The sequence below is a fragment of the Salvia hispanica genome, chromosome 5 (assembly GCF_029641045.1).
Source record: "Salvia hispanica isolate PSC_SH4W2 chromosome 5, Shi_PSC_v1, whole genome shotgun sequence".
Lineage (NCBI taxonomy): Eukaryota > Viridiplantae > Streptophyta > Magnoliopsida > Lamiales > Lamiaceae > Salvia > Salvia hispanica.
Window position 1 is genome coordinate 9668288 of NC_142696.1, and position 15431 is coordinate 9683718.

Genomic DNA, 15431 nt, shown 5'->3' on the forward strand with positions numbered 1-15431 from the left:
GCTGTGGGTCCCGTAACTCCTTCCCGATCAAAAGTTATACCCGTCTGGAGGGTGGGTGATCAGAACCTGCGCACGGGAGCGTACGCTATGAAAGAATAAAGTGCGTGGCTATTGATGGGTGCGATCATACCAGCACTAATGCACCGGATCCCATCAGAGCTCCGAAGTTAAGCGTGCTTGGGCGAGAGTAGTACTAGGATGGGTGACCCCCTGTTGCACCCCTTTTTTTGCGAGTGCGTTCATTTTTTTTTCCGTTCAGTTGGTCTTGATGTGGTCCGACACTCGATTAGTGGTTGTCGAGTACGAGGACAAAAAGTACGACAATCTCCACGAGCCGGTGACGAGCGGGTCCCACAATCTTAAACGTGCCGAAAAACAATAGCTGCGAACTAAAAGTGTTCGAAATGGCTCGAAACGGCCTCTTTTTGCTTCCCGGAGTAGCCACGGGCTATAACCGTAGCTCAGAACGTGGGGCTCGGCGAGAGCTTTGCGGTGATATGCTGTGGGTCCCGTAACTCCTTCCCGATCAAAAGTTATACCCGCCTGGAGGGTGGGGGATCAGAACCTGCGCACGGGAGCGTATGCTATGAAAGAATAAAGTGCGAGGCTATTGATGGGTGCGATCATACCAGCCCTAATGCACCGGATCCCATCAGAACTCCAAAGTTAAGCGTGCTTGGGCGAGAGTAGTACTAGGATGGCTGATCCCTGGGAAGTCCTTGTGTTGCACCCCTTTTTTCGCGAGTGCGTTCATTTTTTTTTTCCGTTCAGTTGGTCCTGATGTGGTCCGACACTCGATTAGCTGTTGTCGAGTACGAGGACAAAAAGTACGACAAACTCCACGAGCCGGTGACGAGCGAGTCCCACAATCTTAAACGTGCCGAAAAACAGTAGCTGCGAACTAAAAGTGTCCGAAATGGCTCGAAACGGCCTCTTTTTGCTTCCCGCAGTAGCCACGGGCTGTACACGTAGCTCAGAACGTGGGGCTCGACGAGAGCTTCGCGGTGATATGCTGTGGGTCCCGTAACTCCTTCCCGATCAAAAGTTATGCCTGTGTGAAGGGTGGGGGATCAGAACCTGCGCACGGGAGCGTACGCTATGAAAGAATAAAGTGCGAGGCTATTGATGGGTGCGATCATACCAGCCCTAATGCACCGGATCCCATCAGAACTCCAAAGTTAAGCGTGCTTGGGCGAGAGTAGTACTAGGATGGCTGATCCCTGGGAAGTCCTTGTGTTGCACCCCTTTTTTCGCGAGTGCGTTCATTTTTTTTTTCCGTTCAGTTGGTCCTGATGTGGTCCGACACTCGATTAGCTGTTGTCGAGTACGAGGACAAAAAGTACGACAATCTCCACGAGCCGGTGACGAGCGGGTCCCACAATCTTAAACGTGCCGAAAAACAATAGCTGCGAACTAAAAGTGTTCGAAATGGCTCGAAACGGCCTCTTTTTGCTTCCCGGAGTAGCCACGGGCTATAACCGTAGCTCAGAACGTGGGGCTCGGCGAGAGCTTTGCGGTGATATGCTGTGGGTCCCGTAACTCCTTCCCGATCAAAAGTTATACCCGCCTGGAGGGTGGGGGATCAGAACCTGCGCACGGGAGCGTATGCTATGAAAGAATAAAGTGCGAGGCTATTGATGGGTGCGATCATACCAGCCCTAATGCACCGGATCCCATCAGAACTCCAAAGTTAAGCGTGCTTGGGCGAGAGTAGTACTAGGATGGCTGATCCCTGGGAAGTCCTTGTGTTGCACCCCTTTTTTCGCGAGTGCGTTCATTTTTTTTTTCCGTTCAGTTGGTCCTGATGTGGTCCGACACTCGATTAGCTGTTGTCGAGTACGAGGACAAAAAGTACGACAAACTCCACGAGCCGGTGACGAGCGAGTCCCACAATCTTAAACGTGCCGAAAAACAGTAGCTGCGAACTAAAAGTGTCCGAAATGGCTCGAAACGGCCTCTTTTTGCTTCCCGCAGTAGCCACGGGCTGTACACGTAGCTCAGAACGTGGGGCTCGACGAGAGCTTCGCGGTGATATGCTGTGGGTCCCGTAACTCCTTCCGGATCAAAAGTTATGCCTGTGTGAAGGGTGGGGGATCAGAACCTGCGCACGGGAGCGTACGCTATGAAAGAATAAAGTGCGAGGCTATTGATGGGTGCGATCATACCAGCACTAATGCACCGTATCCCATCAGAACTCCGAAGTTAAGCGTGCTTGGGCGAGAGTAGTACTAGGATGGGTGACCCCCTGGGAAGTCCTTGTGTTGCACCCCTTTTTTTGCGAGTGCGTTCATTTTTTTTTTCCGTTCAGTTGGTCCTGATGTGGTCCGACACTCGATTAGCTGTTGTCGAGTACGAGGACAAAAAGTTCGACAAACTCCACGAGCCGGTGACGAGCGAGTCCCACAATCTTAAACGTGCCGAAAAACAGTAGCTGCGAACTAAAAGTGCCCGAAATGGCTCGAAACGGCCTCTTTTTGCTTCCCGGAGTAGCCACGGGTTATGCCCGTAGCTCAGCACGTGGGACTCGGCGAGAGCTTCGCGGTGATATGCTGTGGGTCCCGTAACTCCTTCCCGATCAAAAGTTATACCCGTCTGGAGGGTGGGTGATCAGAACCTGCGCACGGGAGCGTACGCTATGAAAGAATAAAGTGTGGGGCTATTGATGGGTGCGATCATACCAGCACTAATGCACCGGATCCCATCAGAGCTCCGAAGTTAAGCGTGCTTGGGCGAGAGTAGTATTAGGATGGGTGACCCCCTGTTGCACCCCTTTTTTTGCGAGTGCGTTCATTTTTTTTTCCGTTCAGTTGGTCTTGATGTGGTCCGACACTCGATTAGTGGTTGTCGAGTACGAGGACAAAAAGTACGACAATCTCCACGAGCCGGTGACGAGCGGGTCCCACAATCTTAAACGTGCCGAAAAACAGTAGCTGCGAACTAAAAGTGTTCGAAATGGCTCGAAACAGCCTCTTTTTGCTTCCCAGAGTAGCCACGGGCTCTACCCATAGCTCAGCACGTGGGATTCGGCGAGAGCTTCGCGGTGATATGCTGTGGGTCCCGTAACTCCTTCCCGATCAAAAGTTATACCCGTCTGGAGGGTGGGGGATCAGAACCTGCGCACGGGAGCGTACGCTATGAAAGAATAAAGTGCGGGGCTATTGATGGGTGCGATCATACCAGCACTAATGCACCGGATCCCATCAGAGCTCCGAAGTTAAGCGTGATTGGGCGAGAGTAGTACTAGGATGGGTGACCCCCTGTTGCACCCCTTTTTTTGCGAGTGCGTTCATTTTTTTTTCCGTTCAGTTGGTCTTGATGTGGTCCGACACTCGATTAGTGGTTGTCGAGTACGAGGACAAAAAGTACGACAATCTCCACGAGCCGGTGACGAGCGGGTCCCACAATCTTAAACGTGCCGAAAAACAGTAGCTGCGAACTAAAAGTGTTCGAAATGGCTCGAAACAGCCTCTTTTTGCTTCCCAGAGTAGCCACGGGCTCTACCCATAGCTCAGCACGTGGGACTCGGCGAGAGTTTCGCGGTGATATGCTGTGGGTCCCGTAACTCCTTCCCGATCAAAAGTTATACCCGTCTGGAGGGTGGGGGATCAGAACCTGCGCACGGGAGCGTACGCTATGAAAGAATAAAGTGCGGGGCTATTGATGGGTGCGATCATACCAGCACTAATGCACCGGATCCCATCAGAGCTCCGAAGTTAAGCGTGATTGGGCGAGAGTAGTACTAGGATGGGTGACCCCCTGTTGCACCCCTTTTTTTGCGAGTGCGTTCATTTTTTTTTCCGTTCAGTTGGTCTTGATGTGGTCCGACACTCGATTAGTGGTTGTCGAGTACGAGGACAAAAAGTACGACAAACTCCATGAGCCGGTGACGAGCGAGTCCCACAATCTTAAACGTGCCGAAAAACAGTAGCTGCGAACTAAAAGTGTCCGAAATCGCTCGAAACGGCCTCTTTTTGCTTCCCGGAGTAGCCACGGGCTATACCCGTAGCTCAGCACGTGGGACTCGGCGAGAGCTTCGCGGTGATATGCTGTGGGTCCCGTAACTCCTTCCCGATCAAAAGTTATACCCGTCTGGAGGGTGGGTGATCAGAACCTGCGCACGGGAGCGTACGCTATGAAAGAATAAAGTGTGGGGCTATTGATGGGTGCGATCATACCAGCACTAATGCACCGGATCCCATCAGAGCTCCGAAGTTAAGCGTGCTTGGGCGAGAGTAGTACTAGGATGGGTGACCCCCTGTTGCACCCCTTTTTTTGCGAGTGCGTTCATTTTTTTTTCCGTTCAGTTGGTCTTGATGTGGTCCGACACTCGATTAGCTGTTGTCGAGTACGAGGACAAAAAGTACGACAATCTCCACGAGCTGGTGACGAGCGGGTCCCACAATCTTAAACGTGCCGAAAAACAGTAGCTGCGAACTAAAAGTGTTCGAAATGGATCGAAACGGCCTCTTTTTGCTTCTCAGAGTAGCCACGGGCTGTACCCGTAGCTCAGAACGTGGGGCTCGGCGAGAGCTTCGCGGTGATATGCTGTGGGTCCCGTAACTCCTTCCGGATCAAAAGTTATGCCTATGTGAAGGGTGGGGGATCAGAACCTGCGCACGGGAGCGTATGATATGAAAGAATAAAGTGCGAGGCAATTGATGGGTGCGATCATACCAGCCATAATGCACCGGATCCCATCAGAACTCCGAAGTTAAGCGTGCTTGGGCGAGAGTAGTACTAGTATGGGTGACCCCCTGGGAAGTCCTTTTGTTGCACCCCTTTTTTTGCGAGTGCGTTCATTTTTTTTTCCGTTCAGTTGGTCTTGATGTGGTCCGACACTCGATTAGCTGTTGTCGAGTACGAGGACAAAAAGTACGACAATCTCCACGAGCCGGTGACGAGCGGGTCCCACAATCTTAAATGTGCCGAAAAACAGTAGCTGCGAACTAAAAGTGTCCGAAATTGCTCGAAACGGCCTGTTTTTGCTTCCCGGAGTAGCCACGGGCTATACTCGTAGCTCAGCACGTGGGACTCGGCGAGAGCTTCGCGGTGATATGCTGTGGGTCCCGTAACTCCTTCCCGATCAAAAGTTATACCCGTCTGGAGGGTGGGTGATCAGAACCTGGGCACGGGAGCGTACGCTATGAAAGAATAAAGTGCGGGGCTATTGATGGGTGCGATCATACCAGCACTAATGCACCGGATCCCATCAGAGCTCCGAAGTTAAGCGTGCTTGGGCGAGAGTAGTACTAGGATGGGTGACCCCCTGTTGCACCCCTTTTTTTGCGAGTGCGTTCATTTTTTTTTTCCGTTCAGTTGGTCTTGATGTGGTCCGACACTCGATTAGTGGTTGTCGAGTACGAGGACAAAAAGTACGACAATCTCCACGAGCCGGTGACGAGCGGGTCCCACAATCTTAAACGTGCCGAAAAACAGTAGCTGCGAACTAAAAGTGTTCGAAATGGCTCGAAACGGCCTCTTTTTGCTTCCCAGAGTAGCCACGGGCTCTACCCATAGCTCAGCACGTGGGACTCGGCGAGAGCTTCGCGGTGATATGCTGTGGGTCCCGTAACTCCTTCCCGATCAAAAGTTATACCCGTCTGGAGGGTGGGGGATCAGAACCTGCGCACGGGAGCGTACGCTATGAAAGAATAAAGTGCGGGGCTATTGATGGGTGCGATCATACCAGCACTAATGCACCGGATCCCATCAGAGCTCCGAAGTTAAGCGTGATTGGGCGAGAGTAGTACTAGGATGGGTGACCCCCTGTTGCACCCCTTTTTTTGCGAGTGCGTTCATTTTTTTTTCCGTTCAGTTGGTCTTGATGTGGTCCGACACTCGATTAGTGGTTGTCGAGTACGAGGACAAAAAGTACGACAAACTCCATGAGCCGGTGACGAGCGAGTCCCACAATCTTAAACGTGCCGAAAAACAGTAGCTGCGAACTAAAAGTGTCCGAAATTGCTCGAAACGGCCTGTTTTTGCTTCCCGGAGTAGCCACGGGCTATACTCGTAGCTCAGCACGTGGGACTCGGCGAGAGCTTCGCGGTGATATGCTGTGGGTCCCGTAACTCCTTCCCGATCAAAAGTTATACCCGTCTGGAGGGTGGGTGATCAGAACCTGGGCACGGGAGCGTACGCTATGAAAGAATAAAGTGCGGGGCTATTGATGGGTGCGATCATACCAGCACTAATGCACCGGATCCCATCAGAGCTCCGAAGTTAAGCGTGCTTGGGCGAGAGTAGTACTAGGATGGGTGACCCCCTGTTGCACCCCTTTTTTTGCGAGTGCGTTCATTTTTTTTTTCCGTTCAGTTGGTCTTGATGTGGTCCGACACTCGATTAGTGGTTGTCGAGTACGAGGACAAAAAGTACGACAATCTCCACGAGCCGGTGACGAGCGGGTCCCACAATCTTAAACGTGCCGAAAAACAGTAGCTGCGAACTAAAAGTGTCCGAAATTGCTCGAAACGGCCTCTTTTTGCTTCCCGGAGTAGCCACGGGCTCTACCCATAGCTCAGCACGTGGGACTCGGCGAGAGCTTCGTGGTGATATGCTGTGGGTCCCGTAACTCCTTCCCGATCAAAAGTTATACCCGTCTGGAGGGTGGGTGATCAGAACCTGGGCACGGGAGCGTACGCTATGAAAGAATAAAGTGCGGGGCTATTGATGGGTGCGATCATACCAGCACTAATGCACCGGATCCCATCAGAGCTCCGAAGTTAAGCGTGCTTGGGCGAGAGTAGTACTAGGATGGGTGACCCCCTGTTGCACCCCTTTTTTTGCGAGTGCGTTCATTTTTTTTTTCCGTTCAGTTGGTCTTGATGTGGTCCGACACTCGATTAGTGGTTGTCGAGTACGAGGACAAAAAGTACGACAATCTCCACGAGCCGGTGACGAGCGGGTCCCACAATCTTAAACGTGCCGAAAAACAGTAGCTGCGAACTAAAAGTGTTCGAAATGGCTCGAAACGGCCTCTTTTTGCTTCCCAGAGTAGCCACGGGCTCTACCCATAGCTCAGCACGTGGGACTCGGCGAGAGCTTCGCGGTGATATGCTGTGGGTCCCGTAACTCCTTCCCGATCAAAAGTTATACCCGTCTGGAGGGTGGGGGATCAGAACCTGCGCACGGGAGCGTACGCTATGAAAGAATAAAGTGCGGGGCTATTGATGGGTGCGATCATACCAGCACTAATGCACCGGATCCCATCAGAGCTCCGAAGTTAAGCGTGATTGGGCGAGAGTAGTACTAGGATGGGTGACCCCCTGTTGCACCCCTTTTTTTGCGAGTGCGTTCATTTTTTTTTCCGTTCAGTTGGTCTTGATGTGGTCCGACACTCGATTAGTGGTTGTCGAGTACGAGGACAAAAAGTACGACAAACTCCATGAGCCGGTGACAAGCGAGTCCCACAATCTTAAACGTGCCGAAAAACAGTAGCTGCGAACTAAAAGTGTCCGAAATCGCTCGAAACGGCCTCTTTTTGCTTCCCGGAGTAGCCACGGGCTACACCCGTAGCTCAGCACGTGGGACTCGGCGAGAGCTTCGCGGTGATATGCTGTGGGTCCCGTAACTCCTTCCCGATCAAAAGTTATACCCGTCTGGAGGGTGGGTGATCAGAACCTGCGCACGGGAGCGTACGCTATGAAAGAATAAAGTGTGGGGCTATTGATGGGTGCGATCATACCAGCACTAATGCACCGGATCCCATCAGAGCTCCGAAGTTAAGCGTGCTTGGGCGAGAGTAGTACTAGGATGGGTGACCCCCTGTTGCACCCCTTTTTTTGCGAGTGCGTTCATTTTTTTTTCCGTTCAGTTGGTCTTGATGTGGTCCGACACTCGATTAGCTGTTGTCGAGTACGAGGACAAAAAGTACGACAATCTCCACGAGCTGGTGACGAGCGGGTCCCACAATCTTAAACGTGCCGAAAAACAGTAGCTGCGAACTAAAAGTGTTCGAAATGGATCGAAACGGCCTCTTTTTGCTTCTCAGAGTAGCCACGGGCTGTACCCGTAGCTCAGAACGTGGGGCTCGGCGAGAGCTTCGCGGTGATATGCTGTGGGTCCCGTAACTCCTTCCGGATCAAAAGTTATGCCTATGTGAAGGGTGGGGGATCAGAACCTGCGCACGGGAGCGTATGCTATGAAAGAATAAAGTGCGAGGCAATTGATGGGTGCGATCATACCAGCCATAATGCACCGGATCCCATCAGAACTCCGAAGTTAAGCGTGCTTGGGCGAGAGTAGTACTAGTATGGGTGACCCCCTGGGAAGTCCTTTTGTTGCACCCCTTTTTTTGCGAGTGCGTTCATTTTTTTTTCCGTTCAGTTGGTCTTGATGTGGTCCGACACTCGATTAGCTGTTGTCGAGTACGAGGACAAAAAGTACGACAATCTCCACGAGCCGGTGACGAGCGGGTCCCACAATCTTAAATGTGCCGAAAAACAGTAGCTGCGAACTAAAAGTGTCCGAAATTGCTCGAAACGGCCTGTTTTTGCTTCCCGGAGTAGCCACGGGCTATACTCGTAGCTCAGCACGTGGGACTCGGCGAGAGCTTCGCGGTGATATGCTGTGGGTCCCGTAACTCCTTCCCGATCAAAAGTTATACCCGTCTGGAGGGTGGGTGATCAGAACCTGGGCACGGGAGCGTACGCTATGAAAGAATAAAGTGCGGGGCTATTGATGGGTGCGATCATACCAGCACTAATGCACCGGATCCCATCAGAGCTCCGAAGTTAAGCGTGCTTGGGCGAGAGTAGTACTAGGATGGGTGACCCCCTGTTGCACCCCTTTTTTTGCGAGTGCGTTCATTTTTTTTTTCCGTTCAGTTGGTCTTGATGTGGTCCGACACTCGATTAGTGGTTGTCGAGTACGAGGACAAAAAGTACGACAATCTCCACGAGCCGGTGACGAGCGGGTCCCACAATCTTAAACGTGCCGAAAAACAGTAGCTGCGAACTAAAAGTGTTCGAAATGGCTCGAAACGGCCTCTTTTTGCTTCCCAGAGTAGCCACGGGCTCTACCCATAGCTCAGCACGTGGGACTCGGCGAGAGCTTCGCGGTGATATGCTGTGGGTCCCGTAACTCCTTCCCGATCAAAAGTTATACCCGTCTGGAGGGTGGGGGATCAGAACCTGCGCACGGGAGCGTACGCTATGAAAGAATAAAGTGCGGGGCTATTGATGGGTGCGATCATACCAGCACTAATGCACCGGATCCCATCAGAGCTCCGAAGTTAAGCGTGATTGGGCGAGAGTAGTACTAGGATGGGTGACCCCCTGTTGCACCCCTTTTTTTGCGAGTGCGTTCATTTTTTTTTCCGTTCAGTTGGTCTTGATGTGGTCCGACACTCGATTAGTGGTTGTCGAGTACGAGGACAAAAAGTACGACAAACTCCAGGAGCCGGTGACGAGCGAGTCCCACAATCTTAAACGTGCCGAAAAACAGTAGCTGCGAACTAAAAGTGTTCGAAATGGATCGAAACGGCCTCTTTTTGCTTCTCAGAGTAGCCACGGGCTGTACCCGTAGCTCAGAACGTGGGGCTCGGCGAGAGCTTCGCGGTGATATGCTGTGGGTCCCGTAACTCCTTCCGGATCAAAAGTTATGCCTATGTGAAGGGTGGGGGATCAGAACCTGCGCACGGGAGCGTATGCTATGAAAGAATAAAGTGCGAGGCAATTGATGGGTGCGATCATACCAGCCATAATGCACCGGATCCCATCAGAACTCCGAAGTTAAGCGTGCTTGGGCGAGAGTAGTACTAGTATGGGTGACCCCCTGGGAAGTCCTTTTGTTGCACCCCTTTTTTTGCGAGTGCGTTCATTTTTTTTTCCGTTCAGTTGGTCTTGATGTGGTCCGACACTCGATTAGCTGTTGTCGAGTACGAGGACAAAAAGTACGACAATCTCCACGAGCCGGTGACGAGCGGGTCCCACAATCTTAAATGTGCCGAAAAACAGTAGCTGCGAACTAAAAGTGTCCGAAATTGCTCGAAACGGCCTGTTTTTGCTTCCCGGAGTAGCCACGGGCTATACTCGTAGCTCAGCACGTGGGACTCGGCGAGAGCTTCGCGGTGATATGCTGTGGGTCCCGTAACTCCTTCCCGATCAAAAGTTATACCCGTCTGGAGGGTGGGTGATCAGAACCTGGGCACGGGAGCGTACGCTATGAAAGAATAAAGTGCGGGGCTATTGATGGGTGCGATCATACCAGCACTAATGCACCGGATCCCATCAGAGCTCCGAAGTTAAGCGTGCTTGGGCGAGAGTAGTACTAGGATGGGTGACCCCCTGTTGCACCCCTTTTTTTGCGAGTGCGTTCATTTTTTTTTTCCGTTCAGTTGGTCTTGATGTGGTCCGACACTCGATTAGTGGTTGTCGAGTACGAGGACAAAAAGTACGACAATCTCCACGAGCCGGTGACGAGCGGGTCCCACAATCTTAAACGTGCCGAAAAACAGTAGCTGCGAACTAAAAGTGTTCGAAATGGCTCGAAACGGCCTCTTTTTGCTTCCCAGAGTAGCCACGGGCTCTACCCATAGCTCAGCACGTGGGACTCGGCGAGAGCTTCGCGGTGATATGCTGTGGGTCCCGTAACTCCTTCCCGATCAAAAGTTATACCCGTCTGGAGGGTGGGGGATCAGAACCTGCGCACGGGAGCGTACGCTATGAAAGAATAAAGTGCGGGGCTATTGATGGGTGCGATCATACCAGCACTAATGCACCGGATCCCATCAGAGCTCCGAAGTTAAGCGTGATTGGGCGAGAGTAGTACTAGGATGGGTGACCCCCTGTTGCACCCCTTTTTTTGCGAGTGCGTTCATTTTTTTTTCCGTTCAGTTGGTCTTGATGTGGTCCGACACTCGATTAGTGGTTGTCGAGTACGAGGACAAAAAGTACGACAAACTCCATGAGCCGGTGACGAGCGAGTCCCACAATCTTAAACGTGCCGAAAAACAGTAGCTGCGAACTAAAAGTGTCCGAAATTGCTCGAAACGGCCTGTTTTTGCTTCCCGGAGTAGCCACGGGCTATACTCGTAGCTCAGCACGTGGGACTCGGCGAGAGCTTCGCGGTGATATGCTGTGGGTCCCGTAACTCCTTCCCGATCAAAAGTTATACCCGTCTGGAGGGTGGGTGATCAGAACCTGGGCACGGGAGCGTACGCTATGAAAGAATAAAGTGCGGGGCTATTGATGGGTGCGATCATACCAGCACTAATGCACCGGATCCCATCAGAGCTCCGAAGTTAAGCGTGCTTGGGCGAGAGTAGTACTAGGATGGGTGACCCCCTGTTGCACCCCTTTTTTTGCGAGTGCGTTCATTTTTTTTTTCCGTTCAGTTGGTCTTGATGTGGTCCGACACTCGATTAGTGGTTGTCGAGTACGAGGACAAAAAGTACGACAATCTCCACGAGCCGGTGACGAGCGGGTCCCACAATCTTAAACGTGCCGAAAAACAGTAGCTGCGAACTAAAAGTGTCCGAAATTGCTCGAAACGGCCTCTTTTTGCTTCCCGGAGTAGCCACGGGCTCTACCCATAGCTCAGCACGTGGGACTCGGCGAGAGCTTCGCGGTGATATGCTGTGGGTCCCGTAACTCCTTCCCGATCAAAAGTTATACCCGTCTGGAGGGTGGGTGATCAGAACCTGCGCACGGGAGCGTACGCTATGAAAGAATAAAGTGCGGGGCTATTGATGGGTGCGATCATACCAGCACTAATGCACCGGATCCCATCAGAGCTCCGAAGTTAAGCGTGCTTGGGCGAGAGTAGTATTAGGATGGGTGACCCCCTGTTGCACCCCTTTTTTTGCGAGTGCGTTCATTTTTTTTTCCGTTCAGTTGGTCTTGATGTGGTCCGACACTCGATTAGTGGTTGTCGAGTACGAGGACGAAAAGTACGACAATCTCCATGAGCCGGTGACGAGCGGGTCCCACAATCTTAAACGTGCCGAAAAACTGTAGCTGCGAACTAAAAGTGTTCGAAATGGCTCGAAACGGCCTCTTTTTGCTTCTCAGAGTAGCCACGGGCTGTACCCGTAGCTCAGAACGTGGGGCTCGGCGAGAGCTTCGCGGTGATATGCTGTGGGTCCCGTAACTCCTTCCCGATCAAAAGTTATACCCGTCTGGAGGGTGGGGGATCAGAACCTGCGCACGGGAGCGTACGCTATGAAAGAATAAAGTGCGAGGCTATTGATGGGTGCGATCATACCAGCCCTAATGCACCGGATCCAATCAGAACTCCGAAGTTAAGCGTGCTTGGGTGAGAGTAGTACTAGGATGGGTGACCCCCTGGGAAGTCCTTGTGTTGCACCCCTTTTTTTGCGAGTGCGTTCATTTTTTTTTCCGTTCAGTTGGTCCTGTTGTGGTCCGACACTCGATTAGCTGTTGTCGAGTACGAGGACAAAAAGTACGACAAACTCCACGAGCCGGTGACGAGCGAGTCCCACAATCTTAAACGTGCTGAAAAACAGTAGCTGCGAACTAAAAGTGTTCGAAATGGCTCGAAACGGCCTCTTTTTGCTTCTCAGAGTAGCCACGGGCTGTACCCGTAGCTCAGAACGTGGGACTCGGCGAGAGCTTCGCGGTGATATGCTGTGGGTCCCGTAACTCCTTCCCGATCAAAAGTTATACCCGTCTGGAGGGTGGGGGATCAGAACCTGCGCACGGGAGCGTACGCTATGAAAGAATAAAGTGCGAGGCTATTGATGGGTGCGATCATACCAGCACTAATGCACCGTATCCCATCAAAACTCCGAAGTTAAGCGTGCTCCGGCGAGAGTAGTGCTAGGATGGGTGACCCCCTGGGAAGTCCTTGTGTTGCACTCCTGTTTTTGCGAGTGCGTTCATTTTTTTTTTCCGTTCAGTTGGTCTTGATGTGGTCCGACACTCGATTAGCTGTTGTCGAGTACGAGGACAAAAAGTACGACAAACTCCACGAGCCGGTGACGAGCGAGTCCCACAATCTTAAACGTGCTGAAAAACAGTAGCTGCGAACTAAAAGTGTCCGAAATGGTTCGAAATGGCCTCTTTTTGCTTCCCGGAGTAGCCACGGGATGTACACGTAGCTCAGAACGTGGGGCTCGGCGAGAGCTTCGCGGTGATATGCTGTGGGTCGCGTAACTCCTTCCGGATCAAAAGTTATGCCTGTGTGAAGGGTGGGGGATCAGAACCTGCGCACGGGAGCGTACTCTATGAAAGAATAAAGTGCGAGGCTATTGATGGGTGCGATCATACCAGCACTAATGCACCGTATCCCATCAAAACTCCGAAGTTAAGCGTGCTCCGGCGAGAGTAGTACTAGGATGGGTGACCCCCTGGGAAGTCCTTGTGTTGCACCCCTTTTTTTGCGAGTGCGTTCATTTTTTTTTTCCGTTCAGTTGGTCTTGATGTGGTCCGACACTCGATTAGCTGTTGTCGAGTACGAGGACAAAAAGTACGACAATCTCCACGAGCCGGTGACGAGCGGGTCCCACAATCTTAAACGTGCCGAAAAACAGTAGCTACGAACTAAAAGTGTCCGAAATTGCTCGAAACGGCCTCTTTTTGCTTCTCAGAGTAGCCACGGGCTGTACCCGTAGCTCAGAAAGTGGGGCTCGGCGAGAGCTTCGCGGTGATATGCTGTGGGTCCCGTAACTCCTTCCCGATCAAAAGTTATACCCGTCTGGAGGGTGGGGGATCAGAACCTGCGCACGGGAGCGTACGCTATGAAAGAATAAAGTACGGGGCTATTGATGGGTGCGATCATACCAGCACTAATGCACCGGATCCCATCAGAGCTCCGAAGTTAAGCGTGATTGGGCGAGAGTAGTACTAGGATGGGTGACCCCCTGTTGCACCCCTTTTTTTGCGAGTGCGTTCATTTTTTTTTTCCGTTCAGTTGGTCCTGTTGTGGTCCGACACTCGATTAGCTGTTGTCGAGTACGAGGACAAAAAGTACGACAAACTCCACGAGCCGGTGACGAGCGAGTCCCACAATCTTAAACGTGCTGAAAAACAGTAGCTGCGAACTAAAAGTGTCCGAAATGGCCTCTTTTTGCTTCCCGGAGTAGCCACGGGATGTACACGTAGCTCAGAACGTGGGGCTCGGCGAGAGCTTCGCGGTGATATGCTGTGGGTCCCGTAACTCCTTCCGGATCAAAAGTTATGCCTGTGTGAAGGGTGGGGGATCAGAACCTGCGCACGGGAGCGTACGCTATGAAAGAATAAAGTGCGAGGCTATTGATGGGTGCGATCATACCAGCACTAATGCACCGTATCCCATCAAACTCCGAAGTTAAGCGTGCTCCGGCGAGAGTAGCACTAGGATGGGTGACCCCCTGGGAAGTCCTTGTGTTGCACCCCTTTTTTTGCGAGTGCGTTCATTTTTTTTTTCCGTTCAGTTGGTCTTGATGTGGTCCGACACTCGATTAGCTGTTGTCGAGTACGAGGACAAAAAGTACGACAATCTCCACGAGCCGGTGACGAGCGGGTCCCACAATCTTAAACGTGCCGAAAAACAGTAGCTACGAACTAAAAGTGTCCGAAATTGCTCGAAACGGCCTCTTTTTGCTTCTCAGAGTAGCCACGGGCTGTACCCGTAGCTCAGAAAGTGGGGCTCGGCGAGAGCTTCGCGGTGATATGCTGTGGGTCCCGTAACTCCTTCCCGATCAAAAGTTATACCCGTCTGGAGGGTGGGGGATCAGAACCTGCGCACGGGAGCGTACGCTATGAAAGAATAAAGTGCGAGGCTATTGATGGGTGCGATCATACCAGCCCTAATGCACCGGATCCAATCAGAACTCCGAAGTTAAGCGTGCTTGGGTGAGAGTAGTACTAGGATGGGTGACCCCCTGGGAAGTCCTTGTGTTGCACCCCTTTTTTTGCGAGTGCGTTCATTTTTTTTTTCCGTTCAGTTGGTCCTGTTGTGGTCCGACACTCGATTAGCTGTTGTCGAGTACGAGGACAAAAAGTACGACAAACTCCACGAGCCGGTGACGAGCGAGTCCCACAATCTTAAACGTGCTGAAAAACAGTAGCTGCGAACTAAAAGTGTCCGAAATGGCTCGAAATGGCCTCTTTTTGCTTCCCGGAGTAGCCACGGGATGTACACGTAGCTCAGAACGTGGGGCTCGGCGAGAGCTTCGCGGTGATATGCTGTGGGTCCCGTAACTCCTTCCGGATCAAAAGTTATGCCTGTGTGAAGGGTGGGGGATCAGAACCTGCGCACGGGAGCGTACGCTATGAAAGAATAAAGTGCGAGGCTATTGATGGGTGCGATCATACCAGCACTAATGCACCGTATCCCATCAAAACTCCGAAGTTAAACGTGATCCGGCGAGAGTAGTACTAGGATGGGTGACCCCCTGGGAAGTCCTTGTGTTGCACCCCTTTTTTTGCGAGTGCGTTCATTTTTTTTTTCCGTTCAGTTGGTCCTGATGTGGTCCGACACTCGGTAAG

The 15431-nt window shown here is 52.0% G+C and overlaps 3 non-coding genes and 21 pseudogenes across 3 annotated transcripts; all 24 read left to right on the plus strand.

Annotated features, from left to right (window-relative positions):
* Positions 1 to 116: 116 nt before the first annotated feature.
* LOC148924665 (5S ribosomal RNA) lies at positions 117 to 222 on the plus strand (annotated as a pseudogene).
* A 393-nt stretch (positions 223 to 615) lies between these two features.
* Positions 616 to 733, plus strand: LOC148924666 (5S ribosomal RNA; annotated as a pseudogene).
* A 394-nt stretch (positions 734 to 1127) lies between these two features.
* On the plus strand, positions 1128 to 1245 carry LOC148924667 (5S ribosomal RNA; annotated as a pseudogene).
* A 394-nt stretch (positions 1246 to 1639) lies between these two features.
* On the plus strand, positions 1640 to 1757 carry LOC148924668 (5S ribosomal RNA; annotated as a pseudogene).
* A 394-nt stretch (positions 1758 to 2151) lies between these two features.
* LOC148924669 (5S ribosomal RNA) lies at positions 2152 to 2270 on the plus strand. The gene has a single exon (XR_016131290.1). It is a non-coding gene; the product is annotated as a 5S ribosomal RNA (ribosomal RNA).
* Positions 2271 to 2664: 394 nt separating this feature from the next.
* LOC148924670 (5S ribosomal RNA) lies at positions 2665 to 2770 on the plus strand (annotated as a pseudogene).
* A 1391-nt stretch (positions 2771 to 4161) lies between these two features.
* LOC148924671 (5S ribosomal RNA) lies at positions 4162 to 4267 on the plus strand (annotated as a pseudogene).
* Positions 4268 to 4660: 393 nt separating this feature from the next.
* Positions 4661 to 4779, plus strand: LOC148924672 (5S ribosomal RNA; annotated as a pseudogene).
* Positions 4780 to 5172: 393 nt separating this feature from the next.
* Positions 5173 to 5278, plus strand: LOC148924673 (5S ribosomal RNA; annotated as a pseudogene).
* An 893-nt stretch (positions 5279 to 6171) lies between these two features.
* Positions 6172 to 6277, plus strand: LOC148924674 (5S ribosomal RNA; annotated as a pseudogene).
* Positions 6278 to 6671: 394 nt separating this feature from the next.
* On the plus strand, positions 6672 to 6777 carry LOC148924675 (5S ribosomal RNA; annotated as a pseudogene).
* Positions 6778 to 7670: 893 nt separating this feature from the next.
* Positions 7671 to 7776, plus strand: LOC148924676 (5S ribosomal RNA; annotated as a pseudogene).
* A 393-nt stretch (positions 7777 to 8169) lies between these two features.
* Positions 8170 to 8288, plus strand: LOC148924677 (5S ribosomal RNA; annotated as a pseudogene).
* Positions 8289 to 8681: 393 nt separating this feature from the next.
* LOC148924678 (5S ribosomal RNA) lies at positions 8682 to 8787 on the plus strand (annotated as a pseudogene).
* An 893-nt stretch (positions 8788 to 9680) lies between these two features.
* Positions 9681 to 9799, plus strand: LOC148924679 (5S ribosomal RNA; annotated as a pseudogene).
* A 393-nt stretch (positions 9800 to 10192) lies between these two features.
* Positions 10193 to 10298, plus strand: LOC148924680 (5S ribosomal RNA; annotated as a pseudogene).
* Positions 10299 to 11191: 893 nt separating this feature from the next.
* Positions 11192 to 11297, plus strand: LOC148924681 (5S ribosomal RNA; annotated as a pseudogene).
* A 394-nt stretch (positions 11298 to 11691) lies between these two features.
* Positions 11692 to 11797, plus strand: LOC148924682 (5S ribosomal RNA; annotated as a pseudogene).
* Positions 11798 to 12190: 393 nt separating this feature from the next.
* Positions 12191 to 12309, plus strand: LOC148924683 (5S ribosomal RNA). Its single transcript, XR_016131765.1, has one exon. It is a non-coding gene; the product is annotated as a 5S ribosomal RNA (ribosomal RNA).
* Positions 12310 to 12702: 393 nt separating this feature from the next.
* Positions 12703 to 12821, plus strand: LOC148924684 (5S ribosomal RNA; annotated as a pseudogene).
* Positions 12822 to 13215: 394 nt separating this feature from the next.
* Positions 13216 to 13334, plus strand: LOC148924685 (5S ribosomal RNA; annotated as a pseudogene).
* An 884-nt stretch (positions 13335 to 14218) lies between these two features.
* Positions 14219 to 14336, plus strand: LOC148924686 (5S ribosomal RNA; annotated as a pseudogene).
* A 394-nt stretch (positions 14337 to 14730) lies between these two features.
* LOC148924687 (5S ribosomal RNA) lies at positions 14731 to 14849 on the plus strand. Its single transcript, XR_016131766.1, has one exon. It is a non-coding gene; the product is annotated as a 5S ribosomal RNA (ribosomal RNA).
* Positions 14850 to 15243: 394 nt separating this feature from the next.
* Positions 15244 to 15362, plus strand: LOC148924688 (5S ribosomal RNA; annotated as a pseudogene).
* The last annotated feature ends 69 nt before the right edge of the window (positions 15363 to 15431 follow it).